The following is a 24,234-nucleotide window of genomic DNA, read 5'->3' on the forward strand; positions in this document are numbered from 1 at the left end:
CTAAGTCTGCTCTTCTTGGCCATGCTCTGTTTCTGTTGTTTGTTTGTTTGTTTGTTGGATTTGTATTTCAATTCTGTCTACTACTTAGTGGAAAACACCAGGCCAATCACTTCAAGTATGTGGACATTACTTTCTCGAGGTTAATACCACTTGCCTTCTCAGGGTTATCTTGTTGATCAAATTAGGAAATGCATGAGGAAGCACTTCCAAAGGTGAAAATGGAATATAAGCTCTTTGCACTTTTTTCTCACGTCCTCAAAAGATAAGCAGTCTCCAAATTTTTTTTCTTCGACCCTCACCTCACTTCTTTTTCTACATCATATTCTCTTCTCTGGTGATTTCAACAGCACTTAATGCTTAAAATATCTCCTTGAGGCATGTGATTCTCAGGTTGATGTCTGTACCTCCAAATCCTTTTTCAAATTCCACATCAGAACTTCCAGCTGTTTTATAAGCAATAAGTATTGCCAACCTCTCAAACTCAGCTGGCTTACAGCAACTTCACTGTCTCCCCCATCTTCCCACCTTCTTTCCTTATTTCCCTTTCTTCATTGTACATTTTTCCAAACACAGTAACTAAAATATCCCAGAAATATTTTGGCCTTTTCTTTCCTTAGTCCCAAGTCACCACATGCAGCTTCTTATTTGGTTAATTCTTCTGTCACACAGTCCACCCTTTTTCAGTTAATTCCATCCATACTGTTTTATTCAGGCACTCATTACCTCATGGCTGGATCACTGCAACAATTCCATAATTGATATCCCCATCCATAATATCCTTGATTCAATAAATCCTAAACACCATTCCAAATAATTATTTATAAAGAAGAGCATCGATAGCGTTGCTTCCTTGCTCTAAAACACTTAATGGCATCCTGTTACCTAAAGAAGACAGTATCAAATTTCTTGGTGTTGCTCCTTTGCATCTTTGAGGCACAGGTATAGGTACACTAAAGGAAATAAGCAGTAATTATTAAACACCACTTACTAATTTCTGGGTTAGAACTGGCTGCTCCTCTTACTGCAGTCTCAAACTGTAGAGAATGGTAATTAAGTCTGCAGATTTTTCCTGGTAAATCTTAACTATAAATCTCACTACCTTTCCTCAAATATGTAGTGTCCTCTTTGCCTATACTATTCTTTCTTGAATATGCTTTTCTAACTGTCCATATGGTTGTTCCCTGCTACTCCTTGCAGCTGAAATGCTCACGCTTATAAATTCCATGGGCAGATGTTCACCCTGTGTTTGGAATGGATTATGCCTCCACATCCAAACCTGGAGCTGAACACTTGCATATGGATCAACTAATACAGCACAAGATCTGATTTATACTTGGGCGGGAATTAAACATACACAAAGATTATATCACTCTGATTTTAATGAATGTAGAATAGCTTAGTCATAATTACTGGCCTGATGTATTTTAAAATTTACATGAAAAAGACAGCTCACTTTTAAATTCACTACCAGAAAAAACAATCTCTATTAGTATACAAAAATAATTGTTTAAAGATGCTAAAGCAGGATGTGGACATAATGTAATATTATAAGCATCAGCATATATAGGAGATGAACAGACCAAATACTCCCCTGAATACAGATCCAATTAACATACGTCTGCAAAATGGCAACAGTTTCTTCCATGCTTGAGTGATGGCCAAATTATGAGAAATCAAAGTGTCCTGGAAGACAGTGGGTGATGAATTCTCCCCACTGTGGACAAACAGCTACAACATCCACTAACCACCTTCTGCCCCATAACCTCACCCACACATCCTCCACTGCACCTCTGAAATCTGCATATCCTTACATTTTGAAGGAAGCCATTCCTGGGGGACTGGTAAGGCAGGTTGCTTCCAGCTACAACTCACATGACTGCACTGCCTTAGACAGTGTTAGGAAGGGAAAATGCGGCAGCAACTCCTTCCAGCTACAACTCACATGACTGCACTGCCTTAGACAGTGTTAGGAAGGGAAAATGCGGCAGCAACTCCTTCTCTTGTGTGCCAAGGAGAATGTAAAGTCAGTGCTTTGAATAAAGGATATTGTTTGTTGTTTATCAGTCTCAGGAGGAAACCGATGGCACACTCTAAAGATTTACCCAAATATATTAGTGAAGGGAATACACACACAGATGTGACTATGGAGAGGAAACTAGTAATACTTGATGAGTAACCCAGTAACTAGTATCAACCGGAAGCCATTACCAGCCCTGGGTTTAAAGCAATTAGATGAGGGAACAGTTACCAGTCCTGTCAGAGATGGAAATGGGGGGTGGCGGGAGGCACCACGTGAGTGGACCTCTGGTTGTAGAAGACACTCTGATTTCCTAGTGACACCTCCACTGGCCAAATTGAAAGGGCAGCAGAGGGCTCTGGAGCCAGGGGGTCCAGTCCATAGTGGGCAGACTCCAGAGCAGGGCAGAGAAGAGTGAAGAACAGAGGCTGAAAACTGTATTAAATGACAGACAATACTATGGAGTATATCTATCATAGTAACAAATAGTAAGTCTTAACTATCGGATGTTAATGTAATTGATATTACAATATATTGACTTACAGCAGACGAGTAGATTTGGTTACATTTAATTATTTCTGAGGATATAGTGGTACATACAAAGTATCTGTTCAGCTAGAATATCTGGTTAAAAAAGTTGTACAAGTTCAATAGAGATTGGTAGAATCTGGAAAAGATCCCAGGCACCATGAGTTTAGTCTGTGTGCTTAACCACTGAGCTTTAGTGAACAGTGCAATCTTGTGCATCATCAAATATTAAACATATGTACAAGAGGGAAATCCCTGGGGAAGTTTTCTCCTCCACTGCATTGTGGGTGGGATATAGTTTATTATTTTCCTGGTTCTGAGGATAACTAACCACACTCATTCTGTAAACCCGAGTGCAACTATTACTACAAATACTAGGAGTAAAGTTGATGAAACATGACCCAGATAATTAACAAAGCTACCCTTCGAATTATAGTTACATATTCTCATATAAAAACTTATTAACCTGCATTAGCACATGTAATCCAGATGAAGAAATGAGAGTACATCGACGTTAAAAGACATGCCCAGAATCACACAGCTTAGTAAGTGTTGGAATCAAAATCCAAACTGACTAACAACCAGAATTATCTACAGATTTCTTCAAAACAAAAAGCCCAGCAGTCCCACCTTTGATCAACGGAAGTATTGTCAAGGTTGGGTTGGGAATGGGTAATGAAAATGTTGCAGCTGGTGTCTATGCTTCTGAAGGCTTCACAGGGAGACTGATGCACTAGCAGAGTCCTAAGTGCTAAGGATGCAAACGGACCAAATCCTATGACAGCAGATTCTAAGGAGTCACTACATTTGGTTCTTGATTGATTCCCTGTCTCCTAATTGGCCATCAGGGACAACAAGGAATCTTCCAGTCAAGTCAAAATGTTGATAGAAGCTTTTTTTGAAGCTATGTCACTTAACCTGTTATTGTCAGGTCATGAAATGCAGTTTAATGAAATGTTTTCTGAGACTTGATGTGAGAGTTTAAAAGCCTTCCTATTTCAACATTTTGTACGTTTTTTGCAGCCTACATTGAAAATGGGAACTTAATTCAAAGAAACACACTTCCTCAAAGTTCTGGAAATAGCAATTGAGCCTTGCTCATTCCACTTCTCCTTCTAACACTGGATTTATCCCAGTAATGCAGCTCCAAGTGAAGACAAGTATAAATTCACAAATACTTGAAGGGGGAGACATGAGTCAGTTCTCACGGATTACCACTCCCACTCCAAAAAAAAAAAAAAAAAAAAATCATTTGCTTCAAAGTAAGACCTCTCCAAAGGAAAGCAGACATAACCAAAATAGTAAAAGTATAATGGGCAATGGCACTTGATAAATTGGGAAATTCCTGCAGTCAACACAAAGTAAATGACAGAGAAGCAGCCCTTATTCCTCTGAAGATTTGAAAGATTTCTGCATTGCAATTTCTGAACCCAAAGTTCATTATTTCTTTCAAGCAACTTGTAGGACTATTGTGCTGGTGATATAATTGCTAAAGAGAAGGAATTTAAAAAAAGCAATTTTTTTTGTACTAATCTTAAAAACTAGCCAGCATTTTCCAACTTGATTCTTATTAAATTTTCTGTACCATATAATAAAGTCTGAAATCTGGTTCTCTTGCAAAATTAGTCATCACAAAGTGTACCTCTGTAGAATTTAAGAGTCAATATGCCATTGGCACTCACATTTAAAAAACAAAATCCAACAATAATCCAATTTCCTTTCTAATGTTTGGATGGCAGCCTGCTGGAGGGCTAGTGCATTAATTCAAAATTGTATTACAGAAGGATAGATAAAGCACTGTGGCAACTCATGGAATACTACTGTAAGTGAAAAACGTAACTTTAAGCAAAGCATCTGCCTACTTGCAACAGATGTATAAGTGAGAACACAGAATTCATGGGAAGTTGAATACATAAGCACATGGCCACTCAGGGATTGTGCTGACTCAAAAGGCTGTACTGATACCTCACTGTTTTTCTCACTATGATCCTCCCATTTCCCCATTCCTGTCTAAGCTGAAGGAAGAATGATGGCCAGACCAGGGCAGAGCTCTACCTTCTGAGGCTGAAGGACCAGTTTTCCTTCAAATATGGCCAACTCTGATTATCTCACTGAAGAAGCTCCATTGGCTCAGTCCAGATCTAGAATCTGCTGAGACAGCAGAGGAAAATATTTGTCTAAAAGACATTGTGAATAAATAGATAATCTAGAAAGTATATTACGGTATACAATATTGTGCATTAAATGGAAGAAGCATGGTAGAGTGGAAAGAGAAGAACCATCAAAGACAAAGAATCTTAGTTTCTAACACTGTTGTGCTTCTTACTAGGAAGTCACCTCTCTATCTCTGAGTTTTCTCGTCTGCAAATTGATTCCTCATACCTACCTTAGATATCAGTTGGAAGAACAAGGAATGTTAAAAGTTGAAGAAATGGCAGTTATTATTATTACTATTAACAGAACAATGTTATTAGTAACTAAACAAGGCATTCCCAGCTATCCTCCCTCCAGACATTTTTATCCCCTTAGTTCATCCAACCTTGCCTACAAGTAGCAGACTTTGTTCTTTAATATCACACTGAGGCATTTACCACCTGTACTTCAAAGGGACTGTACAGATGAAGATGTAATTGTTGATAAAGCAAGATAATTTTCTACCAAAGGAAAATAGCCTCATTCCATACTTCCCTAAATATATTTCATGAGATTGTTTCTGAAATTTGTTCAATGCAACTTTAATTCAAACCAGCTTTTAAAAATTCCTGTTAGATTTGGGCAAACTAACTTAAATGCATCTTTTTTTCTTTGACAAGCAGTCGAATCGTACCTCGGAGAAATGAATCCCAGTTCCTAAAGCTCATTTTTAGTTCATCTTTTTTTTTTTTTTTTTTTTTTTCTTACATAATGAAGTGTAGCCATTATCTTTTCCTTTTGGCTCATTTGAAAATAACTACTTTGAGTATTGGCACAAAATATATTTTGACTTAAAAATAAATATTTCCAGGGATTTCTTAAATCCGTGCTTGTGCTCCTCAGGGCATTGCTTTCCTTTGTCTGTCCTCAAGAAGAGCATTGACATCAGAAGCAAAGTAGCCCAGGGGATGGCAGCAAAGGAGGCGTGGATCCATTGTTGCAAACGCCCACAGTGATAACATCAAGCTACAGGAAAATTGTAATTAGGCAAAGAATGTTCTCTTCTATATTCTACTCTTAAAAACTATGAAGGGAGTTTCCGTCGTGGCGCAGTGGTTAACGAATCCGACTAGGAACCATGAGGTTGCGGGTTCGGTCCCTGGCCTTGCTCAGTGGGTTAACGATCCGTCGTTGCCGTGAGCTGTGGTGTAGGTTGCAGACGCGGCTTGGATCCCGCGTTGCTGTGGCTCTGGCGTAGGCCGGTGGCTACAGCTCCAATTAGACCCCTAGCCTGAGAGCCTCCATATGCTGTGGGAGCGGCCCAAGAAATAGCAAAAAAAGACCAAAAAAAAAAAGCACTATGAAGATCAGCTTTAAAACACAGAGTCATCTGAAGACTCATTGGTCATGTATTCTTTACTGAATCACCTGGAATTCTCTTGGTTTGATGTCTCATTGCACAACCAAGATGTTCTCTGCCCACAAACTTGTGTTACTGAAAGGAATGGTGATTTGTGAAAAATACATCTTGACACTAGATATCTAAGGAAGTCAGTCTATTCTCCGTAAGAGGAGACATCAAGGCTTATCAAGACATCAGTGTCTGGGTTGTCCTAGGGGCCACTTGGTATCTAAGAAAGTCAACTTGGGAGCCTTGCATTCTTTCCCATGAGCTTCAAAACATGCAGCAGCAGAACTCATCCTTAGCTGATGGAAATCTGCTCAAAAACTAAGGGGGTAAAATACACACAAAGCCTTAGGAGGAACACATTAACTTTAGGGGGAAAAAGTAAGGAAACAGTTGCAAATTTCACATTAAGGGAATTTAAAACTACTTCTCAGTGGAAGGGGAAATTAGTACAAGCAATTTGAACGAAATAGAATCAGACAATAGACTCCCTTCATCTATGTTAATTTTTAAAGACTGAAAGGAAGTAAACTCCCACAGTGAGTTAATAAAAAAAAAAAAAAAAAAAAAAAGAGTCTGAGGAATGGCTATTAAAGAGGAATGGAGCCTAGATGCAAAATACTTTTTAGGACTCCAAAGATTACTTTTTCCTGTCCACTTAGCTAAAGAAGAAAGTTAATACTCTTTCCAGATTATATACATCAGGTACGGTTCTGTGTATTTCCCATTAATTATTCTAAATCACACACACACACACAAAAGGGTAAATAGGAGTTCCTGTTGTGGTTCCACACATTTAAAAACCTGACATAGTGCCTGAGGATGCGAGTTCAATCCCTGGCCTTACATCCAGCATGCTGTGGCGTGGCATAGGCCAGCAGCTGCAGCTCCGACCCCACTGGACCCCTAGCCCAGGAATTCATACATGCCGCAGGTGGGGCCATAAAAAGGAAAAAAAAGGGTAAATAATGTTTTCCAGATTTAATTGATGAATAACTTAACATTCTGAGAAACTAAGAACTTTCTGAATGTCTTATAAATTCTAAGTAGAAAGTCTGCATTTAAAGCCAAGATTACTTACTAACCAATTCCAAAGCCTATTTTTTTCTAACACTTCCAAATGGAAAATATATTGTGTATAACTTTTGGACAACTTGCACAGAAAGGGGAAAGGGAATCCTTAGGTTATTAGGATTCTTGGTAGTTTCCAAAGATTTCCAGTAATTGGTGCTATTTTTTACCACACCCAGGCCTCTAGACTCCTAAGAGAACAGTGTAAAATATGGTTTGCCTTGAGGCATTCATGAAGCATGAATTCAAAATTAAAATTGAGAATTACAAATTCATACAAGGATAAAAATGAATACAGAATAAAATTTGCGAGACCTTGAAATTTTAAAACAAAAATTGCTTCAAAATTAGCAAATGCATTAATAAGAGTTCAGTCTCAAAGTCAGTAACACAAATTGTCTATGTGCAAATACAAGACTGTATGTTAAGTAATTCTACGTACTAATATGTATGTATTTGTGAGGATATATTAGATAAATATTAGATATTAACCAAAATATCCAAAAAAGGAACAAAAGCAAATAGGAAGATTTCTGGTCCAAATACTATTTTATGTTAACATAGCAAAGCTAAGATTAGCTGACTAAACACTATAATGACAATTTTTTTAATATATTTTCACAATAGTACATAAATGAGAACTACATAACATGCATTGATTGAGTTAGACTTACAACTTGGCCACAAAATTTAAGATGTTTCCTAAATGTTAAATCCCTTCTTGTGTCAATTGCCTGCAATGTATAGTGGCTCAATATTCTCTTTCATTCTGGGTGAGAACAAATGAGGTCCTTCATGGGCTTTAAGCCACCAAACTTAAGCAAATTTAGATTTCCCATGAAGAAGAAGTCTTCATGTAAGTTTCATCATTCTTCTGTCTCCAGCTGATAATGCAAATATCGTAACAAGAGGCCTGTGACAGCAACTAGTAAAATTTTGATGTGAAACCAGTCTCCCTTGGGGCCTGTTATTTTTAAATCACGTGATACACACATTTAGGAAATGTCAAGAAGAAGCTCTGAGCTCCCAGTTGAATACGGTAAATCAAGGTCTAGAGACTAGGCTTAAACCTAGGTGATACAAAGTCTTGGCCTATTTCCATTCCCTGAGCATAGAGAGAGAGAAATGATATTTTTTCTGAATGAATGCAATCTCAAGTATAGAGAATCATTCACATAAAATGTTTCCATTCCTACTTCACTGCTAGAAGCCAGTGGAGCTGATTTCTCTGAGTGGTAGCAGAGTCTAAACTGTACCTCAAGAATCTAAACTATTCTCTGAAATCAAGGGAGAAAACTTTCTCTGTAGCATTTAGGGAGGGCTCTGTGGATTGGGCAATCCATTAAATCAGTGCAGGCAAAAAGAGAAACAGAATGAGAACTTTTCCTTTTTAATGGGCTTAAAGGATTTACATGGCTTGGTAAACCATGGGTGTTCTGAGGCCCTGTCAGGATTGACCTGTATAAATGTGATCTGTAGATCTCTGAAGTTCTACATCTTCAAGCCTAAAATTGTCTTCCAAGTGACCTCTTCAGGGTCCCACAGGCAGGCAAAAAATATTTATGTCAAATTTTCATTTAAGGCAAATCCTTTTACATAAAATTCTCAATTCATAAATTTCAGTAAACCAAAAAGAAAAAATTGTCCATCACGCTTTACATTTCCAAATTCACCTTAGGTTTCCTTTGATTGGTGAGCTTTCTCGGAACATTTAAAATTTGATTTAATGCCACAGGTATTTGGAATATAAATAATAGCTAAAATAAAGCACACCTGCTGGGAAGGAAAAACTACAGAGACTGTCTACTTCATGAATTTATGATTAGCTACAATAAGAAAAACTTGAATATTATTTCAGAATAATGACTAAAGAATATTATTTCACAATAGTGACTAAAGCAGATTAGTTGAGATTTTGACTCTGACAATAATATCTAGAAACTAATATAGATATTAAGCATATGCAAAATACCATATTTTTAAGGATATTTACTACAACATTGTATGTAATAGCAAAAGTTGGGAAAAATATTCTGAATGCTAATCAAAAGGTGCCTGGTAAAATAAGTCATTATATGGGTATAAATTGTGATATTTCACAGTCATTTTTAAAGAGAGAATGTTTGACATGTACTAAAACGGGATTACATTCCTGATAAATATTATTTTAAAAAGCAACTGAGAGAACAATGGGTTGTCTTTTTTTGGTTTTGTTTTATATTTTGTTGCCATACCTGCAGCATGCAGAAGTTCCTGGGCCAGGGACTGAATCTGAGCCACAGCAGTGACAACACTAAATCTTTAACCACTAGGCCACCGGGGAACTTGGAAAGACAGTGTTTAAAGTCTACTACATTTCACATTTAAAAATGTTTACACATGTATAAGTGTAGCTCATCCACAGAGGGATTCTTGTACTAACAGCGTTTCCTTGCCAGATGAATTGCACAGTGGCTAAACGGGGTTGGGTACTTACTTTCTCTCCAAGTTGCCTACACCTTTTGAATTTTATAACATATATTTGCACTACCTCTTCAAATATTTTTTTTTATAAAAAGATTTGAGGGGAGAATTAGCAATTTGTGCTTTCAGGAGAGAGTTGGTAGAAGAAAGAAACAAAGGAAATGTCTTTTTAAAATCAACCATTGGAGTTCCCATTGTGGCACAGTGGAAACGAATCTGACTAGGAACCATGAGGTTACGGGTTTGATCCCTGGCCTCGTCCAGCGGGTTAAGGATTCAGTGTTGATGTGAGCTGTGGTGTAGGTCACAGATGTGGCTCAGATCCTGCATTTCTGTGACTCTGGCATAGGCCGGCAGCTGTAGCTCTGATTCAACCCTTAGCCTGGGAACTTCCATATGCCACTGGTAGGGCCCTAGAAAGACTTTTTTTTTTTTTTTTTTTTTTTTTTTTTTTTTTTTTACTGTGAAAGTAGTCTTTTGTAAGCAACATCAGATTTAGGAAAGACTGACTTATTTCGACCAATGCAGTTTCTGTTAAAACGTGCTGAGCATGGGAGTACTTAAGATTAACTCTGGTGATAAATATGTTTAGTGGAAGGTACAGGGGGGGAAAAAAAAAAAGATGTGTGACCTCTAATCAGATTCTCTCCAATATCCATATTGTATCACATATTCTAGGCACACTGGCCACAAGGAAATCCCACTAATGGTGCAAACACTATTCTGGGAACCCAAGCAGGGAATGGGAGTGGTAAATCAAAAAAGATAATAGATGCTGGAAGCTGCTAGAGGAAAGCAAGAGGATAGCAGAGTGTTCAAAGAAGAACCAGACAAACAAGACTGCATAGATAATATCAGTGAAAAGAAGATAAAGCTTGGCACACACAAACAAAAGAAACTCAAAGATTACTTGAAAGCTCATCAGTGCAATGAATAGGGTATCAAACTATCCGTATTTATTGCTAGAAGACCTGCTATTACAGCACACATTGTGGTCAAGGCCGGATGCTTTCTTCCACACAAATTTTGGATTTTAATCTCTCAGTTGGAAAGTATTTGCTGAGGACCTGCTTTACAAGGTACTACAGACAATTCAAAGATGCAGAAGATAAAGATCTGCTGTCTGGAAGTTTACAGTCTACTTTCAAATGGAAAACTATTCATTAGGTGAAATCCTAAATTCAAATTTATTTTTTTAATTAGTGAGCCATTCTCTTTTGAACACTTCTTTTAGGGTCTTCACCTATAAACAAAGATTTCTGCTGAGAGGTACTTTGAATTTATTCCTCTGAGACATAACCAGTAAATTATTAATAATCTAAAGTTTTATAGCTTAAACCTACTTTCCTAAGATGTCTTAGAATTTATAGTCAATAACATCTCAAAGGATCTGGAATCTTGAAGCTAGATTGAGGAAAAAATTTATATTCCAAGATACCCCAAACCAGGTATCTGTTGAGTCAAAATAGTTTTCTTTAAACTTAATCAAAATGCTTCCTGCTATACTTCTGATTCACTTCTTTGACTTCCATGGTAATCTAGCACATCCTTTCATCAACAATATTCTTAACACAAATGGAATCAAACTCTTGATCCAAACAAAACAAAGAACATCAATTCCCCAAACATCTACCTGCCATAGGCATAATGAGCAGGGTTACAATATAAATTACAGTACACCGAGGTTAATCTGAATTTCAAAACAACAATTTTCTTTCTTAGTATAAGTTTGTACCAAATATTCCATCAGACACAAATATACTAAAAAACATATACTATTTCTCTGAAATTTAAATGTAACTGAGTATTCATATTCTTATTTGCTAATTTGGATAATTAAACTTGAGTAACTACTTGAAAAAGTCAATTATAAAATGAAACTAAAACCTGTGAGTATTATGTAATGGTTAGTGCATGTGAGATTTAAAAGTTTCAAATGACAATCTGCTCTTTAGCAGTTTTCCATATCCAAGATAGTTTTCCATGTCAAGGATAAAGGTGACCATTTCTGGAAAGTATGGAGCCTGTTCACTTATTTAGCTGTCTAGAGTCCATAAACAGTACTCTCTGCATGGGAAATCAGTGTTAATCATTGACTAGTAAGAGACTTTCAAAACAATTTCCTGCTTTATTTTTCTCTATTTCTGTGCAGGGTCATAGGTGCTTTCCTAATCATCAGATGCATTGAATATCAGGGAGTGTTAGTTCGTGTGTGACTGACAGCTTAATTTAGAAGGAAACACCAGATACTTAGTGACTTACTGACACCTCCCCAAGAGTTAATCCCAATATATTTGTAGGTATTCTTTTGGGTCACCAAAAAGCTTTTTTTCTAGATTTATGTGAGATGAACAGTAGGAAATATTTTTAAATGTGGAAATGTGATAGATGAAATATAAACTATACTCAAACATGTGGAGAAAGTAGAATATGGAAAGTGGTGAGCAAAACCCATTAAAAGACACATGTAAGAGGCATACAAATCTGAGGGAAGACATGTTCAGTGAGAAAATAACTATTAAAAATTTTAAGGGACTTACGTATGATTCGATGTTAGAAAAAATTTATTTCAAAAATATAGAACAAAAAACGTGTTGTACGGTGGTTAAAGCAGGTATATAAAGACAGTATAAGATATAGGTTTGCCACTCTTCATTCATCTACTCGTTTATTCATTAATCCAATAGATATTTTGAGAATTATTACATGCCACACATTTTTCCAGCTCTAGGTCAGAAACTCAGAACTACATAAAGGAAGGAAAAACACCAGAGAAACAATAAATGAAGATAAAATAAAAATTTTTACTTTTCTTATTCTTAATTGATTTAACAGATAAAAGTTTGTTTACAATAATAGCAACAATGTATTCAGTTAGATATATATTTATACATATGCTTATATAAATAAAATGAATAGCAGTAATGATATAAGGGACAAGAAGGAGAAATTAGGATTATTTTGTTATTATAAGGCATTTGTACTACCCATAAAGTAGTATGGAGTTACTTGAAAGTGGACTTGGAATAGTTGTAAATATATTATAGTTGTAAATATATATATTAAACTCTAGGCTATTAAAAAATGAAAAAAATAAGTACAACAGATAACACTAAAAAAAGAAAAAGGAATCACACAAAACACTCACTTAAAACCACAAAAGGCAGAAGAAGAGTAGAAGGCAAAAATGGAGGGGGGAGAACAACAAATAAACAGTAACAAATAAGATACTTATTTAACAACATCAGTAGTCACTGAGAACATTAATGATCTTCATACCCTGATGAGAAGGCAGACTGTCAGAGGGGATCAAAACACAGGACTCACCTGTATATGATTTATAAGAAACCTCCTTTAAATATATAAAGATACATATCGATTAAAAATAAATGGATGGAGATACACTATGCTAACACTAAAAAAAGAAAAGTAGGAGTAGCTATATTAATTTCAGACAGAGTAGCCTGCAGAGCAAAGAAAGTTGTTGAGGATAAAGAGGGGCACGACGATATAATGATAAAGGGTTCAAAACTCCAAGAAGACCTACAGTTTTTGTGTCTGCAACTAAAAACAGAGCATTGAAATATAAGACAAAAACTACCAAAACCACAATGAGAAATAGATGAATTCACTAGTATAGTTGGAGATTTTAACACCTCTCTATCAAAATGATGTAAGGACTTCACTGAACCCAACAACACCATCAATAACTACGTATAATTGACATTTATCAATTACTCCATGCAACAGCAGGATGCACGTTCTTCTCAAGGTCACATGCAATATTCAACAAAACAGACCACATTATGTGCCCTAAAATACATCTTAATAAATTTAAAAGAATAGAAATCATGCAATATCTGCTCCTAGACCACAGTGGAAGTAGATTGGTAACAGAAAGATATCTGGAGAATTCCAAAATACTTGGAGATTAAAAAACACACTTTCAAGAGAAAGTTTTAAATATTGAACTAAATTAAAATGAAAATATCATTTACTGAAATTCATAAATGCAGAGAAACTATGTAGAGGGAATTTTGCATTTTAAATTCATGTAATAGAATAGCATGCATGCATACATTAGAAAAGAAGAAAAAAGCTGGTTCTTTGAAAAGGACCAGTGGTTTTACCAGCAATTTTGATAAGCTTCTAGCCAGGCTAACCAAGAAAAAAGAGAGGACACAAATCACTAATATCAGAAGTGAAATAGGGAGCATCACTGTAGACCCCACAGACATTAAAAGGATATAAAGAAATTTTGTGAACACCTCTGTGCACAAATTTCATAACTTAGATAAAATGAGCCAGTTAAGTCAGTCTGTCAAAACTCACACAAGAAACAGACAATTTTATAGTCTTGTATCTATTAAAGAAGTTGAATCAATAATTAATAACCTTTGAAAAAACACAAAGTACCAGGTCCAGATTGGTTTACTGGTGAAGTCTATCAACATTTAAGGAAGAGATTATACATTCTATATCATGTCTTCCAGAAGATAGAAGGGAATACTTCCTAACTCATTCTATCAGGCCAACAGTACCATAATACCAACACCAGATAATGACAAGAAATGAAAGCTACAGACCAATATATTTCATGGAACATAGATGCAAAAATCCTCAACAATAATATACTAGCAAATCAAATCCAACAAAGTATATTTCTAATCATTAAAAAAAGACCTGACTTTGTATATTTTCCTATATAAAAATTTTTAGATAGTACATTTTTTCAATATGTTCACTCCTTATTAACTACAGCATTAATATTAAAAATGTCCCAACACCTAGAAGTTACAGTTACTATATTCATTGAGGGAGAAAATACAAATTGATGAATTTATGGATCAGTAACTCTTTTAAATGAAAATTTTTTAAATTCAAAATAAATTTACATGTATTTAAGTGCTTACCAGTTTGCCCTTTTTGTTCTTTTTTACAATCTAGTCACTATGTTAAATGTTCATAAATATAATCTAATTCACAATTCTATGAAATTGCATTTTTATTATTATTCCAAATTTAGTAAAAGTAGAAATTGAGGCCCAGAGAGCTAAGTAATAGCCTCAAATTCATAATATTTGCCTCCCTACTCTAAACCCACACCCTAACAGTATACTCACTGCTTTTGTGGATTTACAGACTTTTTAAGAAACTGTGTATCCCAAATAGTGTGGGTTCATAGTTTGAGAAGCATTGTTTTAAATCTGTGCTATCCTGTAAAGTAGCAAGCATCCATTTCTGTCTATTTAAATTTAAATAATAAAATTTAAAGTTTATTTCCTCATTTGCATATTTCAAGTATTCAATGGCTCCTGTAATGCATGGGTCAGGTATAGAATATTTCCATCATTGCAGAAGATTCTATTAGACAGTGTGGCTCTAAGTGATTTAAAAAAAAAAAAAAAAAAAAAAAAAAAAAAACTCTGTGTCTGGGTGGCACATGGTAAATAAGATTCCTTACGTGGAATCTATTATTAACGAAGAGTTTTAAAAATGATTGGCTTCCAGTAGTTGATGACAGAATCAAAGGATCATTTGAGTTCATAAAACCGAGAGCTATTTGAAGCCGAATCTCAAGACAAGGTTTAAAGATAGTAATCAGTCACATTTCATAAGATTTTTTCACATTTAGAGGCATTTAATTTTGGAAGACGTAGAAAGCATTCATAGAATTTTCCCTTTTCTTCATGGTTTTGAGCCACTACCAACCACTGATCCAATAGTAGCCAGCAAAGATTTGGCAAAAATATTTTATTTCAACAAAAAGAACTTAGACCAAAAGAATGACACTTTTTTTTAACTGTTTCTGCTTCCCTTTCCTGGTGTAACCTTTCCTCATGTAACATCAAGAACAATGTTATTTTTAAAGATGTCCTAAAGCACTGACTATAAAGGCAGGTCAAGGAATAGATATGGACTCCTGTGATTCTTTTTTTTTAAGTCTGTTTTGACTAAGAGCAATAATTAGTAGATTGGGTTGGACAAGGATGTTTGAAAACCACCAAATAACATACAAAATGAGTAATATTAAAATGGAAGATTTTCTTAGCCCAGGAATCTGTTTAGAAATGGAAAATAGTTTACCTGAAAACCTCCTTTATCTGATGAAAATGGGAAGTTTCTCATATGGAAAGGGCCACATGGAAAGGAAGTGCAGGCAGCCTCCAGGAGCAGAGAGTGAACCTCAGATCAGAGTCAGCAAGAAAACAGGACCTGAGCCCTGTTGAATTTTTCCAGCTGTCACATAAGCTTGGAAGAAGACTCTGAGCTCCAGACAGAACAAAGCCCAGGAGACATCTTGATTGCAGAGGACCTGGCTAAGCTGTACTCCAATTCCTGACCCATTAAGAATTGTGAGATAATAAATGCATGTTTTTTTCAGCTTCTAAGAAAAAGTAGAATCTGCTCATCAAAACCAAAATGAAAACTACAGGAAAAAAAGGTGCAAAATTCCTCACCTCTAACCTCATTCTTCTATGCAGCCATTGCTAAGGTTGTGTGTGTCTCAGACAAGGTGTATGCATTCTGTTTTCTTAAGGTGTACAATCAATGAGTGGGACAGGAGTAAGAACAAGGAGAATGAGGCTGGGAAAGAGGGATTTCTCAAGGGCATTGTTTCCCTGGAGGCAGCTCAGTGCTGCTGGTTGCTAATCCCTCAGGGTCATCCTCTAAAACCTTACAAACTGCACCTCAGGACATCCATCCATCCATCAGGGCCGAGAACACAAGATGGGTGAGGCTGAGCAGACCTAAAGTTCTACATGAGGCATGTCTGATGCAGAATCCTTCTAGACACTGTTTATAGACATTCAAACATTCAAACATGCATATAGCTTTTATTAAAAAGCTGCATTGATACTGTGCATACATCTTACTTGTTTCACTTATTATCATTTATATTAGATAAACTTTTTCTGCATACAGATCTATCTCATTCTTCTACAAGCTACAGAAAAAAGAGCAAAATTTTACATTAGAGGACAGTAAGTTTTAGAGGTTATATTGTATTTTACTTTTTTCTTTTTTCCTTTCTTTGCTTATTTTTTTTTGACAAATGATGACATATTTTATCTGTAAGGATATCATTTCACTTAAGCCTAGGGAAACGTGGTGTCATGTCACTGAACTTTTAATATTTGTTCAATAGTTTTGCATTTAATTATTCAAAATATGACCAGCTGTGTTAGCATATGTTTCTGATTTACCAGTATTTTATTTGGTGTATATCTGGGGGGCGAAATTCAGTTCTTTCAAGTCAGAGGAGCATGGCTATGATCACCCCTATGAAATAAAAATAACTTTAAAGCTTTCTTACAAAATTAATGCTGAACATTCTGTCAATCTTTTCTTCTCAACTCTGTGTCAGTCAGCTTCTCTCATTAGCTATATTCTAGCTTGCTCTGATTTTGGGCTAGAAAGAAGGAAAGGAGGAAGGAAGGGAGGGAGGTAGAGAGTTCGTTCCTTGACCATTATTTGATTAATTAATTTAGTTGTGCAATAGCTAGATTTCTGTAAGTTTAAGTATTTATATGAATGGGACAGTCAACCCATCCCTGTGTTCTCAACTAGAGGGTCAGTCTAATTCATTCTAGAAATACCCTGGATTTAACGTCTACTTGGCAAAACTTCCCTCCATACTTTCTATGAACAAAGCCAACTCCAAGGAAAACTGGATCTGCTTCAAGTCTGAGGAAGAGCTATAAAATAGCCCCATGGTCATATCACACAGTTGCCTTAACAAAGAAATGTTGGAGGAGAAGCAAAGGGAAAAGAGGTTTTCCAGACAGATAACAAGATTGCCATGAGATTGCACCCTTCCTTCTCTGGCCTCTCCCTCAGGACACTGGTCCTACCAGGAGATAAACTGGGAGATGACACAGTTGTTATTTTGTCAACATTCTGAAGCAGAAAAGCAAATCATGACTCTCTTAAGGCCATTTTCCCCTTTATCCTCATCAATGAGTAGAAAGAAATTCTCTGCTCAATGAAACTTAAAATTGAGCCCTCAGGCAAGCATTGTGACCTTTCATAAAATTTGGTCAGCACACCAGTCGTTTCTGCCAGCATGGTCACCATTGCATGTCAAGTGGTTAAAACATTGAGACAAGAGAGTTTAAGGAAAAGTTGAGAAAGATCTAAGACAGAAAAGATGGGTGATACAGTGAAAAGTGCTGAATGTCTTCACTAGATATCAGCTCCTTCAGAAAATATTTAGGGTGAGGGAGGGTTTATCTATACATCTGCCTTCTTAATTTTTTTTATATAAGTTCATTCCATTTCAGCGATACACTTCTAGAAACAAAGTATGTCTTATTTTGTGGAGTGTGTTCATATCTGAATGTTGTATTTGGCTGAGGCTGATCCCTTAAGACAAGAGTTTTAAATGAAGACCAATATATTCAGTATTGTGGATGTCAGGTATGAGCAGTGTGTAAAAGATAAAAAACAAATGTTTGCCTTTATTACTCTGAACTGTAGAAAGGGGATCAATTAAATCAGAGTAGCTTAATTGAGTACTGAATTGATAGAACTATCATAAAGGTGACTATTTTATTACTCAAGAATATTTTAAAATATATTTGATGTTTATAGCCTAGGTATGATAAAGGATGTCCCAGAATTTTTGTTGTAAGATATTAAAGAGCAGAAAAAAAAAATGTACTTTTTTTTCCTGACTCTAAAAATTCCTTTCTCTCAACAAAATGAACAGAACTAGAAGAAGAGTTTGTCAATTATAAAAGCAAACATTCCCTTTGTCTCATTATATAGATTTCCTTAGGTTTCTTCTGTGTTCTACCACTGAATATATACATGTACATGCCACGTGTGTGTGTATATATAGAGAGATATAATACTCATGCATATATATGTTAGATAAATGAAAGTGTCGGGGATTAAAGTCAAAAGTTCTTGGCTTAAATTCTAGCTAAGAAACCTACTTATGAATTTTGTAGCAATATTTTAGGATCCATCTCCTCTCTAAGTGTCAGTTTCTTTACCTATAGAATGATAAAACCAGCCTTTTAGCCTTTATCTTAGAGGGCTATTGTAAGGATTAAGTAGAGAACATAACCATAATGGTATAAAGATTGGCCTCTGAAGTCAGCTTTTGAGGGTTTGATTCCAGCTTCTTTACTTACTACTGTGTAATTTGGACAAGTTCTTTAAACTTTCTGTGCCTCAATTTCTTCATCCATAAAATGGGATAATAATAGTGACTTTTTGTAGATTGTTGGGGGATTTAACTTAGTTAATATCCACACACATTTAGGAGAATGCCTGGGACATAGTAAGAACTCAGTAACTGTTAGTTTATCCATCCCCACCTTCATAATCACATCATCATTATACAAAGAGCACATAGCAATAGGTATGCCTGGCATGAAGTAGGTACACACTAATTTGCTAAAAACCCAGAAAAACTTACATCTCTTATATTTGTTTTAATGAGATATGCCTTCCTTATTCTTTATCAGAAATCAATGATACATATGGGGGAGCAATAGGCATATTGTTTTTCTCTCTGTGATCCTGTTTCCTGGCTTTAGTGGCCATCTATTCTTAGCAGAATGCAAACAAAGGCAACAGTTTGAAACCAATCTGAGTTAGGTAAACCGGAAAACCACATCCCCAAATCAGCGGAGATTAATCTTTCTTAACCTCTCTTTCTTCCTAATGTAGAGTTATTGATTTCTCATTTCCTTAACTTAGATGTAGACTGATGCAGACTTAGTTTTCTGGATTTTCTTTCTTCGTTAAATTAAATATGTTAGAAATTGCATTAAATAAGATAAAGGCAGTCTCAAAAAAGGGAAGGAAAGCAGGCTGTGCAGGCTTGAAAACCCACTTGCCCCTCATTCAGATTCAGCACAAACATCCCAGGACCTAAGGTGCTCTCATTGCTGAGCTCGGCAATTAAATTTAAATATCTCTGTTATCTCTTTTAAATCTAGAACATCCTGCATGTTTAACAAGGAAATCAAGCGACTTGTCCAGGATCACCAAGCTGTAACAAGCAGTTACAATAGGAACTTCATTTGCTATGGTCAATTCCTGTCTTTCTTCTACTCCATAATCGAAACAAAAGTACCTATCCTTTGAGGCATTGAGGTTGTTGTGAGAATATTACTATCATTATTAACTGGTAATATTAATCAACATAGCAAAAACAAGAATATGTTATAGATCACAAGGTACTATAAACAAAGTAGAAATATAATAACTCTGAAGATCTATAAAACATTTGTTATTAAAAATATGTGATAATTTCTGTAAATAAGCCAGGCAGTAATTGAGGTTTGGGAATAATTTTCAATATGCATATTTTACTAAATCAGTATATTTTTAGCTACAAAATATCTGAATACAAATGGTTATAGAAAAAACTTGATTCTCTAGAATCATTTGATATATTTTCCTTGCATCGTATTCTATAGAATGGTATGATTTTCCTGCCTCTTAAAAAAAAAAATCAACTTTTGTTTTTATAATTTTACCACAACTGTACTGGAAGAGATTATAAGGAGAGGGAAAAATAATTCATAGTAATAGCTCTCTACAAAGGTGAACCCATTTATCTCCCAAGTCATAATGAGCTAGTTTGAGAAAGGCCTTTGAACTTGCTTCTGGCAAGTGGAAACATTAACAAGCCCATTTTGAGCAGAGCTTTTGAACCTCTGGCAAGTGGAAACAACAGTCCTGACAAGTCACCAGGAAAGCTCAGGTCAAAAGTGCAGCAACAGAAAAGTACTTCCACCCATGTTTCAGAAAGATCAACATATCTGCATGAGCTATCATGTTTGTGCATATTTTAGCCAATTTTCAAGGAGGTTTCATATCCAGGAATGGGTAAAGATTATTCCAGTATTGCTAAGGGCAGTATTTTTTGAACTGAAGTTGGCAACCTATTAGTGGTCACAGAAACAATTTATGGGTCTCAACCAGCATTTTAAAATAATGATACCAAATAAAAGAAAAAGAAAAAAAATCAGAGGGTGCTCAGTATTAGAGATAAATATTGTTTGTTAAACTTCTACTGCAGCTATGTACTTTTACTTGATTCCAGTGTGGAAGATATTTCTGTGAGCTGTTGTCAAAAAGGCAGAAAAGCATTGGTCTGGAGCTGTGAGTTCTGACTGGGTTTAAGTAAAGCTGAAGAACAAGGGGCTTTGGGTCTGAAGTTGGAGCTAAAGAAACTCTGCAGAAGTACTTCCAGCCTTCTCTTCTCCAAATCAGGATAACGCCTTAGGGAAAAGATGGTGAGATTGATGAGTTATCCTGTGTCACTTGGCTCAGGTAGATAAACTCGAGTGGCTGGAAAATCATTCCTTCTGTTCCTGACTTTAGAACCAACACGGTGTTTTCTCCTTTAACGACCAATGGGGGCTTGAAAAATCACAGTGAGACTGGCAAGTAAGTGTCTCTGCCACATTTTTGTTTTGCCTTCAGAAACTGCTGCAAGAGACTACTCAGTATTTTGATAGAGAAGCTGCATTGTCTTGCAGTTTATATATTCCTTAAGCTTTCAAGAAAATACTGTAAAAGTTATCAACACTTGCCTTTGCCCTAATTCCTTCTCATGAAATAAGAATCACTTGACATTAATGCTAGTTAATCATGCCGAACAATTGCACTTAAGGTAGAGGAAAGCTTCAAATATAGGTTTAAAGAAACCAGTTTAAGATAACTCCACAGCTAACTCATTTAGTGCACATTAGTTTACTTTTAAACTTCTCTAAAGGAAATGACTGTTGTCTGGATGATGACAGCTACCACTTACTGGATTTCATAAAAGACTATAAAATATGCATGGGTTAATTTGTGTACAGCTGGCACGCGGCAATTTAAATTTTTGTCCAAACATGATTCCGATGCCTCAAAAGATATTATGCTAGAGCAGTGCTGTCCAAAAGAACTTTGTGTGATAATGGAAAGGCTTTATATCTGTATGTCCAAATGGTAGCCACTAGCTCCACATGGCTTGTGGGGTATTTGAAATGTGGCCAGTGTGACTAAACAGAATTTTTAATTTTTAATTTGATTAATTTAAATAGAAATTTAAATAGCTACATATGGCTAGTGAGGAAGATAATGGACAACATAGCTCTGGAATCTTTAATTTCTGTAATGACTCAAACCAAAAGAAAATCCCTCTTTTCTATTGATGTCATAAAAATTAAATCACACAAATAAAATAGGGTGACTTTTTATCCTGTCTTATTCTTTTCAAGTCTTCTCCTTTATTCTCATCTTTTCATAATGTCTTACTTATAGTAGGTACTCAACAAATAAATGTTAGATTTTACTCTATTATTATTCATATACTACTTTTCTTTGACACTAAATCCTTAAAACTTAAAGTTTATTAGAATTTTTTGAGGATCTGTTATGATTTCAAATACATAGACATTATTTAGTATTTTTCAGACTGCAGATTGAAATCCATTAGAAATTCATGGAAAGAATTTAGTAATATAGAAGCATTGTTTTGTAAATTCTATTTTTGCCACTAAGAATTGTAATTAAAACCTGTTTTAATATCTCTAAAGTAATTTGTGGTATGCACAAAGTGGATAAATTACTTTTAATATACTTGGACAATTCACTTTATCTCTCTGGCCTAAATGAATTTATTTATTAAATGGGGATTGGACTTAGACCCAGTATCTCAGGCACAGTGCCTGCTTAACACATGAAGCAGGCTGAGTACAGGGCGAAAAGGTACAGAGGAAACTGTGTCAAACTGGAGAAATCATGTCCCACCTTAAAAAAAAAAAAAAATGCATTCAGCTCCAGCTATTTTTGTCCTTATGGAAATTCAGACCCTGTGTTCCCAAATGCATTAATTTTCCAACATAAGCCAAAAATTTAGATTTTATGAGTTTTGAAATCAAATCCATTAGAAAATAATGTGGGTAAAGTGAATTTTAAGATATATCAGTCACATTTCAGTAAAGGTCTTAAACAAAATAACACGTGGGCCTGAGGGTTATTAGTTTGCAACTCCTGGACTACTTGACTTAAAGATTCTTTGTAGTGCTGCTACTCTGGCCTAATTCCTCTTCCTAGTCTCTCTTGGGTATCTGAGGAAGAAGGGTGCTTCTCTGAGGAGAGACAAACTGGCCTAGTAATGAATCCATGCTTTCAAGCCTAGGCTACAAACTAGTTGACTAAGAAATAAGACATTTAAGCCAACAGAGGGAAAAGACTAAAGATGCTACTAATATTTTTAAAAGAGTAAGGTGAGAAGAAAAAATGTAGATGAACAAGTTGCATAGAGAAGCAAAGATGACATACTGAGATTACTCTGTAGCCCTTCCGTGCTTTTTAAAGGACACTTGCATATCTCCAAAATCTTCTTTTGAAAATATCTAAATGCATGTTAATTTCCATTTGTCTGGAAATAGATCATATTCTACATATTCTAAATCATGAATAGTAGGTAATTACAGAGTTTTAATCTTTAAGATGGTGAGGATAAAAATCAGCTAAAATGAGATTTGTAACCCGATCCTAAAACAGCCCTTACTTTCAGATTCCTTTAAGTGCCTCAAACATATGTGTGGCAGTTACATCTGGACGACAATAAATCAGCACCTTTGAGCTCTAATGACAGCCAGAAATGGAAGTACAGAATCAAAGCCAGGATTGGGAGTAGAAAGAGACTCTGCCTGCCGTCTATATTCATTTCAGATTTACACTTGCACCAATTCTAGCCGAATTTACTGAAAAGTATGTAGTTTGCAAAACATGAAAATTAGGTCATAATTTTAAAGAAAATGATGAAAAAATACTATACAGTTGTTGATTCTAACTTGAATTTTCCACAACTGTATGACTAATATTTATGGAATATTGACTTGTTCATCTGATTGAAACTTAAGTTCAATTCTGTTATTTTTTTTTTCAGATGTCTTCCCAACTATGATACATCTTTATGCACATAAATGATCTTTGGAGAATTCTAGAAATAAAGTTGTCATTGTTCCCCACAGTCTTTAAAAAGTTGAAAAAGAGAAAAAAGGATATTTTGTTCAAAGACAAAATCTTTAGTGTCAGAATCAAAAAATCTTAATATTAAAACTTCTAGGAACAGGGCAAAAATATAGCTCATGTTTTTAATTTAGCTCTTCAATTTTATTCAGTTAAATTATGCATTTCATTTTCAATTAGATGTCCTGCAAGCTTATAGGTGTTACTGAACATAATATTGACAAAAACAGGATCCTTACCTTTTCAAGTATGACCTTTTTTAAAAAACTTTGTAAGTTGAAGTATAGTTGATTTACAATTTGTGTTAGTTTCAAGTGAACAGCACAGATATTCAGCTATATATATTCTTTTTCAGAGTCTTTTCCCTTAAAGTTCACTATAAAATACTGATAGAGTTCCCTGGGCTATACAGTAAGGCCCTTGTTATTTATCTTATATATAGTAGTGTATATATGTTAATCTCAACCTGCTAATTACCTTTTTATCTCACTGGGAGTTCAAATTTATACACAACCAAGGAAACACAGAAGGTAGAATAAGGATGGACAATAGGGCTTTAGGAGGCCAGACAACAGCCCAGAAACTGACCTGGCAGGAGACCTAGAGCTCATCTTGCAGA

The 24,234-nt window shown here is 35.4% G+C and overlaps 2 long non-coding RNA genes across 2 annotated transcripts in view; one reads left to right on the plus strand and one right to left on the minus strand.

The window, feature by feature from the left end:
• The window catches only part of LOC106506502, a 79,031-nt gene extending 73,665 nt beyond the window's left edge, over window positions 1–5,366 (minus strand). Inside the window, exon 1 of the long non-coding RNA XR_002339610.1 lies at window positions 1,812–5,366. This is a non-coding gene — a long non-coding RNA (uncharacterized LOC106506502). The remainder of the gene's footprint in view (window positions 1–1,811) is intronic.
• LOC110257320 lies at window positions 19,989–23,828 on the plus strand. The gene is made up of 3 exons (XR_002339778.1): window positions 19,989–20,881; window positions 20,970–21,035; window positions 23,533–23,828. It is a non-coding gene; the product is annotated as an uncharacterized LOC110257320 (long non-coding RNA).

This window comes from Sus scrofa, chromosome 16 (genome assembly GCF_000003025.6).
Source record: "Sus scrofa isolate TJ Tabasco breed Duroc chromosome 16, Sscrofa11.1, whole genome shotgun sequence".
NCBI classification, from domain to species: domain Eukaryota; kingdom Metazoa; phylum Chordata; class Mammalia; order Artiodactyla; family Suidae; genus Sus; species Sus scrofa.